Genomic DNA, 11,629 nt, shown 5'->3' on the forward strand with positions numbered 1-11,629 from the left:
AGGGAGAAGTTGGGAAGTCAAGCTTTTTTGCATTAAGTGACACTGCTGTTTGGGGGTGGGGGTGGGGGGGGTCATGTCTCCAGGGTAAGCAGGGTTGTGATATTCTTGGATTGGGGACACCAGGGGAAACCTGCAGACCTGCAATAACCCCCACAATAGGTGAATGAATAGAAAATTTTTCAGTAATAAAAAACTGTCCTTTCCAAACCATGTTTTTATTTTTTATGTTCTATATTGTTCCTACACATATCAACTAGCTGTAATTTGATCTGTATACTGATTAGTAAAGGAATGATTCCATACTGTTCCAAATTAGCTTTGGAACATACTTAGGGTATGTTTCTTCTGTTTCTAAAGGAGGCATAAAACTAATAAATGAGTCCCCAGTTTCTGTCTGGCCCTATGCCCCAGTCATGTCCCCATTTTAGGATTCTGCTTTGATAGGCAACACATTGGTATAGTGAAATCTCAAGATCCTACATTATGTCCATTGAGACAAAAGAAGGAGGGAGAGAGGGAGAACCACAGGAAGAGATCTTCTGAATTGGGTTATTGCTCTAGGATTTCGCACTAGAACCAAGGGTCCTGAAATCCCTTTAGTCTTGAATTTCTGAGTGTACATATCTGGGAAATGTTATGTTTAATTGATTGGTGTTCAGGGATTGAATCAGGACCTTTATAAATTAATAAAGTGAAGTCATACCACTCACCTAATGTCTAAAACTAACGAAATTACAGGTGCAGAATGTTCGGAGTGCTTAGCCTTGCAGGCTTAGGACTGAAATGACACACCCATTTGTAAAGTGCTTGGCATTTCCGGGGGTCGTGTATCCCTTCAACGATCAAACTCGTCCTAACGAACCATAAGCTTTGACCATATTAAGTCCTTGTTTTATCTTCTGGGTTGTCTTTTGCTATTACACCCACATACTGTGAGGATTAAACCCGAACAGATTATGGGGTAACAACTTAAACTTCTTGGCTACGCTTAGGACAGAACGAGTGACCATCTGGATTAGTAAGGATTCCTTTGGTTAAAGTGACAAAATTCCAAATCAAACAAGCCGGGGCAAAAAGCGAGCTTCGTGGAGGGACACCTTGCTGTCAAATGTGATTAAAGAAATGTTGTTAATCAATTCTTGGGACAGGAACACTGCCAGGACTCCCTGTCCTAGCCTCTTGTTTCTTCTTCTCTGTTTTTCAGTTTCATTTTTTGTTTCCAATTAGAGACTCTGGCTTCTTGTTCTGCTGGCTGTTGCTGCCCCTTCTCCCAGGAGGTGCTGGCTGGCTTTTCCTAATTCTAATTTGAAAAAAAGCCCAAGGAAGGACACTGAGTTACTCTTTTTAGGTCATGGGCCTACGCTTGGTGTATTCAGCCAAGGCAAAGAGGCCACCATTCTATGACTGACCCAGCCTGAGGCTGGAGCCTAATCCTGAATGAGTTAATATCACAGGAAGTGGGGGGGGGGGGGCTTGGGGATCGGATCTGAAATAACATAACCACTCCCATTCAAACCATGTGGCCTAATTGGAAAGGGAGGCAGCTCTATCAAGGAGGAGAATGTTGAAGATAAAGTGCTGGCAAATGAACCATGTGACTACAGCCTGTATGTGGAGACATTTCAAGGAAAATGAGAAGGCCTTACTCTTTCTCTAAAATTGATGTCCTATGTGTTTGGCTTTTTTAGATTCCATACTAGGGATCCATGCATTTCTTTGATTAAAGGCAGTGTCCATATTAAAAACAAACAAACAAACAAACAAACAAACAAACAACTATTCTTGGAGGACTGTGCAGCTACTCATAGTGTCCTGCCTAAGAGTTATCCTCTTCCACCCATTTTCCTCGCAGACAGAACCGGCCTCTCTCCATAGGAACTGAAGACATCCCTGAACCTATCACCATTTTGGTACATGGTAGGCACTTAATAAATGTGAATGGAGACTGAATGCATAAAGAGCCCCAGCACAGCACACTGAGAAGCTGTGGACCTGGAGGTTAATGTCATGCAGATAGTAGTTCAAGTCTCGGTTCTGATCTTGGGAAAGTTAAAATGTGGAAAATATACACATATACTCACATTTTATATATAAGTCTCTGGTAGAGTGGAAAATAATAATTTTATTATTCTTTTATTATTATTTTATTAATAATTTAATTATTATTTTCCAGACTAATCTAGTAGTCTGGAAAATAATAATAACTAACCTACAAAGTGTCAAGCACTTTTCTAAATGCTGACATCTATTTGCTCACCTAAACATCGCAACAACTCTTCTGAGCTAGGTAGGTACACTAATTATTTGCATTTCACAGATGAGAAAACTGAGGACAGGGAGGGTAAGTGACTTGTCTAAGGTCACTCAGCTAATAGGACACCATTTGACCAGTGTTTATGGAAGTGATTAAATAAATATTAATTATGATTTGACTTGAAATCATTAAGATGCCATTTGTACAGAACCTAAAACAGTGAACAGAAAAAAAGAGAGAGAATATATTATATTAAGGTTATATTGTGCCATCTAGTAATAATCAAGAGAATTTTATCATTGCACATATTTCACCCTATGTAATAACTAAGGATGTTTTATTTTGCTTCATGCAATCTTTAAACAGGCCTCATAAATTGGCAATATATTTATAATTACAAATTTACATATTTTATGGGACTGGTAAGAAAATAGCCCACACTTAAAGGGTCATTCCAATTAATATTCAAAAACCAGGTTTTCAGTGCTGATGTTGATAATAACTTTAAAATTTAACAAACACTGGTACACATTCTCTTGCAGAAAATAGGCATTCTATTCTCGGATGCAGTATAAAATGAGCCAGATTTCAAGGTCTGCAACAGTTTTGTTGGTCTGTGAGCCTTCTTTCTGGGAAATAAATAGTTGCTACTAAGGATAAAGTAAAAAGAAGATAAGTGGTTGGTGCCCTTCCCGAGGATGTGCCCACATATCCCACAGCACACTAGAACTGCCCTGCAGTTTGCATGCAGCTAGATTAAGAGAGAGGGAGCCAGAGGGCACAGAGCTGGCCAGTCAACCTGGTTCTGAATCCACCTGTCCACTCTGGTCCCACCAAACATTTTGCTACCATGCGGCCCTACTGTTCTCTTTTGTAATTGTGTAATTTCTAACAGCAGGCTAATAGCGTTTATCATTTCTACACACTGCAGCACAATTTTAATGTGATATCAGACAGCTTTGTATAAAAAATGTTTGATTTGAGTATATTTATTTATTTATTTATTTTATTTTTTATTTTTTTAAAATTTACATCCAAATTAGTTAGCATATAGTGCAACAATGATTTCAGGATTAGATTCCTTTGTGCCCCTTACCCATTTAGCCCACCTGCCCTCCCACAACCCCTCCAGTAACGCTGTTTGTTCTCCATATTTGTGAGTCTCTTCTGTTTTGTCCCCCTCCCTGTTTTTATATTATTTTTGTTTCCCTTCCCTTATGTTCATCTGTTTTGTCTCTTAAAGTCCTCATATGAGGGAAGTCATATGATTTTTGTCTTTCTCTGACTGACTAATTTCACTTAGCATAATACCCTCCAGTTCCATCCATGTAGTTGCAAACGGCAAGATTTCATTCTTTTTGATTGCTGAGTAATACTCCATTGTGTGTGTATATATATATATATATATATATATATATATATATATATATATACCACATCTTCTTTATCCATTCATCCATCGATGGGCATTTGGGCTCTTTCCATACTTTGGCTATTGTTGATAGTGCTGCTATAAACATGGGGATGCATGTGTCCCTTCAAAACAGCACACCTGTATCCCTTGGATAAATGCCTAGTAGTGCAATTGCTGGGTCATAGGGTAGTTCTATTTTTAGTTTTTTGAGGAACCTCCATACTGTTTTCCAGAGTAGCTGCACCAGCTTGCATTCCCATGATTTGAGTATCTTTAAACATTATATCTAGCTCAACACCATAGGATGATTTTTAGTAGCAACTTACATTTATATTGCAGAAATAGTATTTCATAACATATGTGATCAATAAATTTGTCCCTGGAGCCATAGACATTTTCCCAGAGCTTTTACATCTAGCTCCATGCTCCAGAAGCCTGGAATCTATCTAATATTCATACATTTCCAGTTATTTGATGAGGTCTTTCAAATCTTGATATTGTTAGTAGGGAGAAAAAGAAAACATGAGGAAGCCAATGCCTTGTATGTAATGTTCTTTCTCCTTGAGATAATGATACTTTATGATATGTGGACATATAATTTTATCCTGCCACAGGTGAAAAAGAGGTGCTACTAGCTTGTTCAAAGTAGTCTAATTATCAATTTCTCTATTAAATGCTGGCACAGGTAAACTAAGAGCTAATGAATGCAACTGATTGAGTGGCAACATTTAAAAGTTGAGACATTTTGAATATCAATCTCATTTTTGTCCAAGGAAAGTTGAGTTTTTTTGTAAAGAGGCTTTAAAGTTCTGGGGCTTTGGGACAGAGCCGCCCTCTTTCTCCCCATCAGCCCTTCCACTCACTTCAGTGCGACCATGTTTTGCTGTAGAGAATCGGTCTCTGACCCCGGGGGGTTTCACCATCCTAATGCCAGCAGTGCCTGTTGGAAATGTTGGCCAGCTTGTAATAGATTGGATTATTTCTATGCTGCATATGTGTAAGATTGGTTACTTCTACACCACTTCTCTTGGGCAGATGGTTGGAAACTGTCCATATGCAACTGCAGAAGTAAATTCAATAGAACTCAGTACAGATGCTGAAGTATATTCATTGCCTTCAAAAAAGCTGGTGGCTCTTCAGTTAAGATCCATTTTTATTAAGTACAAATCAAAGCCATTCTGTGAAAAAGCTGCTTTCCTGGGTGAAAAGTAGTAACTGTGCCAAAGTTATTGTTCTTTCAAGCAGTCATTCATATCACTGTAATGATCTACATTTCATATTGGCAAGACTCCCTTCTGATACCTGCTTACATCTTTGGTGCAAAAAAACTGTTCAAAATAAAATAGAGACCCTTAACTGGGAAGAAATGGAAAAAAGCCCATGCATTCCTGAAATAGATGATTTTGAGTTTTGTATCTATATTCCTGGAGGAAGTATCACAAAAATACTCTATACTGAAGGTTGTTTTAAAGAAATCCCAGATGCGGTTCTGTTGAAATTTGTTTCAGAAGAAGACAATATCCTAGATGCATTAATTCTTCAGTATCTTAGTGAATGGCTTCACATAAACCACGTTTACAGTGTGATGACCCTACAGCGTTTATCTTGTGGTGGAAATGCCAAGTTCATGGAGATTTCTCTTTGGAAGTGGTCTTCACCCTAGCTTTTCTGATCTGTTTTCAGTTGTATACCTAATGTCCCAAGACACTTAATATCAACACAACACAACACATAGTTACACAACTATATAGAAAGTTATATTTTCTAAGGACGTATTAGGAAGTAAATCTTTACTTTTCACAGAAACTCTCAAAGAAAATGGATTAACAAAAGGTTGTTTTGCCATGCCCCTATACACAACAAATGTAAGTTTTGTACAATTAAATATTTCTTAAGTAAGAAAAAGGAGGGGGCCCTAAAATAGAAAATATATACATGTATGACCAATATGTTTTTGACTTAATATAATGTATGGATGATAATGTCTTTTATTAAATAAATCTGTAATATTGCAGAATCACCTGGTATCCTTGTGGTTGCCTAAAAATGTACCATCTTTTTTTTTTAGAGAGAGAGAGAGAGAGAGCGTGAGTGGAGAAGAAAGGTAGAGGGAGAGAGAAACAGAGAGAGAGACAGACAGGGAGAGAGAAAGAAAGAATCTTACGCAGGCTCCACGCTCAATGATGAATCTGATGTGGGACTCCATCCCTTGACCCCAGGATCATGACTTGAGCCAAAATCAAGAGTTGGACATCAACTGACCGAGCCACCAGGTGCCCCTAAAAATGTACCATCTTAATAAAAATTTTAAAAATATTTCCTTGAGATATAAAAAGTAGCACTCCTGTAATATCTTCATTTCTACACTGTTACCTCCTTGAACAGAAATTTGGAGGTGACCAACAAATCATCTGAGATTTATCAGAAATCAATATTCATACATACACACTCAGTCATGGCTCAACATCTTCAAAAGCCCAAAAGAGTGGCATTTGGTCATATTCTTCTGATTGGGGAAAATACACTGGAGAGCTTTTCTGTATGCAAGCAAGATGTAAGATTCATGATCATCCTCTGGGAATGGTCCCTATCCTTACACACTAAAATGAAGTGAGCACCATTATTTATGAATACTTCATGGCAAGACATGATTTAGCCTGCTCTTGGCAGTGACCAGGAACAGTTCTGAAATTATTTAGGAACACTAGAGACAAGTCAGTTCAGCTGTGGCTGTGTAGGAGCTAAGCAGGTGTATTCAAGGGCTCAGGAGTGTCTGGTCATATCTACCATACTGTTGGGGTTTTCCTCCACACTCTGTTACAAAGGAATTGTCCTTGCCTGGGTCAGCTGTGCCTGGCCATGTCTCTTACCTGAGCTTAAGATTTAGAAACACAACTGCCTCTGACTCCTCCCCGTGAAGACCAATATTTGAAAGGAAAGATTGATTGGGTCTATTGACGATACTGATGAGACCTGGGGCTTTAGCTGAGTTGGGTTTATGATAGAAACCACATAGGCTTCTTTCCCCAGAGTGTCTGTAGGATTATTTGAAGCAGGAAGTTGGGGCAGGGAGAGGATGTGTTCTATTACATCTTAATGTATCTTAATACACATCTTACACGCAGTGTGGTGTTGGTGTCACCTCTGTGTAAGACCATCCCAAATGAGTAGACTTTCCTGGTGGGTGCCTTTAGGTGAGGGTCCCGATACTAATGAAAGATCCCCTGTGGCTCTTTGAATGGGAAACATCACATAACTGCCTTGTTTTCCACATCCATTTCCCACATTTTCCTCAATACTATGTTTCCTATTGGAAGCCCACAGGACTTCCACCTTCAGGAAAACTTGGAAACTATACTTTTGTAAACATCTGCCGTAATTCCTGCAGGCACAAACATTTCTATCCCACCCTATTCTCACCTGGGTCTTTTCTTCCACATTAAGTTCCTGGAATGCTTTCTAACTCTGTCTTCTACCAAGATGTGAAAGATTCTTCCTTGTGTACAATAAAGAGACCAGTCTATCAGCTAAATTGTGGTTCTCATTCCCAGAGCCTACAATTAGGGCTTTTGCAACAGGCTGTGGTCCATTTTTCTTACACCTAACTTTTTTCTGGGAACAAGTGTAGGACTAATCTGGGATACAAAGTTAGCCTTAGGAAATACAATTTAGATCAGAGATAGAGGCAGAGATAATTTTAGCATAACAACCCTCAGGAATTTTACTAGAAAGAGGTCCTTTTTGGTCCCTACTTGCTCCCCCACTGCTCCACTCATAACTCTAGGTCCTTGGAAATGGATAAAATGGAACACGTGACAGTCTGTACCAGGGCAGGCTGAGGGGAAGAGGCATGCAGAGGAAGCAGAAGAATCAAGGACATATGGAATTATGGCCAGTGGATCCAGAGAGGAGGTTCTCTGATTCTGTAATAATTACAGTGATAGCGTCTATGTTGAGTAGCCTTAAGACCCAAAGTCACAAACCCTTTGGGACCGGGCATGGTTTGTACAGAGCAGAAAAGCACTTCAGATACTCTATCCTTTGTGAAATATATTGATGTTGAAAGTACGCTTCAAACCTGAATCTGAGGATTGTTTTACACATTCCTCTAGACTCCTAGTGTGTGACAAAGAAACAGATTGTTCAATATGGGAGTCTATCTCCCCTCTCTTCCGCAGTTAGTGCATAGACATTATACATACACTTTTATATGACACTCTTATCAGTAATGTACCATCCGTCTCCTCTTGGGCTCTTCCTATGCATGCCATGAAGAAGAAAGTTGGATAACTATGTTTCTAACAGGTTTTCTTCAGCCTTACTGCTATGCCACGAGAGACAACTAATAAGTTTCTCCGATCTTCTGCTAAACCAGCTCTGGAGCACCTTTGTCTTTATGAAGCCAGACCTCTGGGGAATGCATAATCATATTAATATCCAAGAGATAAATAAATAGAAACATACTTTTAGAAATTTATGAACAACACAACTTCCTGGAGATACCTTTTGTGTGGTAGTTTCTTCTGACAGCTGACAAACTAGATCTGGCATGATCTTCATAACGACCAGAAATCATTGTGTACCTAAATAATATATTCTACTAGGCTTCTGTACATGGTCCCTGGACCAATATAGCAGCACCATTTTCTAGAACTGCTCCCTTTCTTTGAATCACCTGCAGAACACCGAACTCTTAATTCACTTGCAATAAAAAGAGCCTCGACATACTAAGAACAGTCAATAAATCCTGGATATCAATTGGTTTCCACATCACTTTCCAACTTTACTGCCGTGTTTCACTGTTTTTTTTTTTTTTTTTGAGAGAGAGAGAGAGAGAGAGAGAGAGGATGTGCCAGCAGAGGAGAGGCAGGTGGAGAGACAGAATCTTAAGCAGGCTCCATGCTCAGTACGGAGCCCAGACTGACACAGGCTCGATCCGACAATGCTGGGTTCATGACCAGAGCTGAAATCAAGAGTCCAATGTTCATCCAACTGAGCCACCCAGGCGCCCCGGTTTCACTTTTTTTTTTAATAAAAAAAGAATCTTGACCAGATCATAATAGTTTTCTATCTTTGGTGACATTAATTTCAAAGGGTCTCTATACTTAGAATTGTTCACCAGTATTTATTCTAATATTTCTAGGATTATGTATTTTTCAAATTCTCTGAATCATCAAAAATTTGTTTTTTTGAATTGATACATGATTAATGTTGCTGACATAGTGATCTACTGTGATTTTTAGTCATTTAGTCCAACATATTATTGAAAGATCAAACTGATCTGAAACACCACTTTTATCCTATGCCGAATTGTTTCACATTTTTGGGTCAATTTCTGATCTTTTTCTTTTCCACTTATCTGTTCTTTCACCACTGCTACATTTTTGTTTAGTTTTGTTTTTTTTCCCCTTGGGTTTGTGGGGGTTTTTCCCCTCAAATATAGGAAAGCCTTGAATTTTCTATTTTAATTCTAGGAAAGAGGGGCTATTTTAAACTCCCTCATCTGTGCTAATGGTTCTTTTATAATCTTAGACTTCCCAGGTAACTGATCTTATTTGTAAAGAATCATAAATTTCATTCTTTCTTTTCCATATCTATACCCTATTGAATTCCTTCCTTCCTTCCTTTCTTCCTTCCTTCCTTCCTTCCTTTGGCTAAAACTTCCTAAACAATGCTGAATAACAGCAGGCAGTGATGTAATCTTATCTTGTTTATATTGTATTCTTCACAGTTTAAATGTATACAGTTAGGGTTTTTTTGCTTTTGTTTCTTCCTTTAAGTAAATATTTGCCATTGGTTTCATTTACTCATATACTTTCTGGGTCAAATGCAAGATAGAAATGATAGCCCATGAACTGTATATCAGCATCTATGCACTTCATTACAATGTGGGTAGGGTGAGCTTGAGAACTCCTTTTCCCTTCTTCCCTTGTGGTAGGGTCCTGCCCTAAAGAAAAGAACAACAACAACCAAAAACCCCTCAAGGTAACCTAGCTATGCCATATGTGACAACATCCCTCATGACCTTGTAACATGAGACCACTTAATCAGATCGCATGTTTGTGTGTGTTACCGTATATGGGGGACAAAGAAGTAAAAAATGTGTAAAAAAACTACCCCACGTGGCGTTTGGGGCTCAGTTCTCAGGTATGAACCCAACTGAGCCTTGCTGGCAGGAATAAAGTTGCTCCCTGGAAAGAAAAGCCTCAGTGCCATGACTCTGTGAGAATCCTACTACACCCTACACCACCTGCCTAGCTTCAGGCTAGCCTTGTCTGCATTCTCTACACCTTGGAGCTTCATTGTGTTTCATTCTGAAAACTGGCCATTGACTCTCCAGCTGGGTTGGTGAACTGCTGGGTAGTTTGCCATTCACCATGTTAAAATCATCAATATCAATGACTCTCCTTTCCTACACCCAGTTCCCATCTTGCTTTGTTTCCCTAATTGATTTTGCACTGAATTGTTTAAGGAAAAAAAGGGGAAGGGAAGGGAAAGAGGAGCTTGGAATCATTTATAACATCTTTCTTCCCTTTATACTTCACACTCAATATATTAACAAATCATGTTGGCACTATATTCAAAGTATATCCAGAATACGATCACTTATTACCCTTGCTGTTATGGTCTTTATTCTTTGCTTTCAAAGTTAAGGAGTCAATATTCATGCATAATAAAGAAGATCTACGCTCAACTTGCATGAAATAAAATCCCTTTCCATCACTTCCACTCTGTGAGACCCTGGATAAATAACTTCTGTAAGCCTCAGTTTTTTTAATTCTGTAAAACTGGGGATACTAATTTTAACCTCCGCATTGAGTTTTCGGAAGTGTTAATAAAAGATGGCCATAGAAGGTGCTCGGTGTAATAAGCATGTGCTCCATAAATATTAGCTATCTTTTCAGCATTTTCCCGTTTGTTTTTCCACATTCTTCTTTCTATGTCCTAAACTGTTCACCCTTACCACATTCCATTTTTGTGTCTGCTGTTCCTCCTACTTTATTCCCTGCATATACTTTTTGTCATTTTCTGATTCTATGCCCCCTTCAACCCCCTTCAACCATTGTTTCCTGTACATTTCCATACCTGGCTTATTCTCACTACACTTGCTAACTCTTCTTATTTCCAGCTCCCACCTAAGCAGTGCCGTGACTCCTCACCTCCTCCGGCAGCTTCTCTTGCTTTCCAGTCCTTACTCACTACTCCAGTGCATCTCCCCTTTGCTCAGTATTTTTTTTTCCACAACCCCTTTTCTTTCTCAGTCCCTTCCTCTACATTCACTAGGTCTTTCCTCTACCAAGTTCTACATCTCTGCTTCCCACAATGTGTTTTTTTTCCTCCTGTTGATCTGCTTATCCTCACCTTGTCAATAATAATTTTAAAAATTGGATTAGATCTGTTAATGCATGCAAACCTCCCCAAATGATTTTTCCTTAAACTAATAATCTGGAATATTGCAGAATGTTGTTAAGTCTTGGTCTCATTGATCTCTCTCTTTTTCTTCATTTGTTTGTCTCTCATAGCAATTCAAATAAGTCACATGTTTTTACCTAAGGTACTGAAACTTTCCTCTCCTGGTTTTTATTATGTATCTTTTGGGGACTGTTTAGAATCTTGTTTCCAATACTTTATTTTCTTGTTTCATTAATGTATCCAAATCATACCCACTTTTCACAGTTCACTTCAAATCTCATCTCCTTCCCGGATCTTTCCTCAAGAAACTTTGTCTTTTTTAAGTCTTATTGCACGTTTATCCAGTATCTTTGTTTTGTCCTTTATTCTTCACTGTTTTCACTTCTACAATTATTCTTTTTTTTTTTTAATATGAAATTTATTGTTAAATTGGTTTCCAGTGCTCATCCCAACTTGGTATGGGTGCTTAATGTCATGGGACATATGAAGGACATGCTGAAAAGCATCTTAGAACTTTTGGCTTTGAGATAAAGAAGTGAGAGGCCTTT

At 38.6% G+C, this 11,629-nt stretch overlaps 1 pseudogene; it reads left to right on the top strand.

The window, feature by feature from the left end:
* Window positions 1-73: 73 nt before the first annotated feature.
* Window positions 74-5,380, top strand: LOC101091625 (annotated as a pseudogene).
* Window positions 5,381-11,629: the final 6,249 nt, after the last annotated feature.

The sequence above is a fragment of the Felis catus genome, chromosome B2 (genome assembly GCF_018350175.1).
Source record: "Felis catus isolate Fca126 chromosome B2, F.catus_Fca126_mat1.0, whole genome shotgun sequence".
Classification (NCBI taxonomy): domain Eukaryota; kingdom Metazoa; phylum Chordata; class Mammalia; order Carnivora; family Felidae; genus Felis; species Felis catus.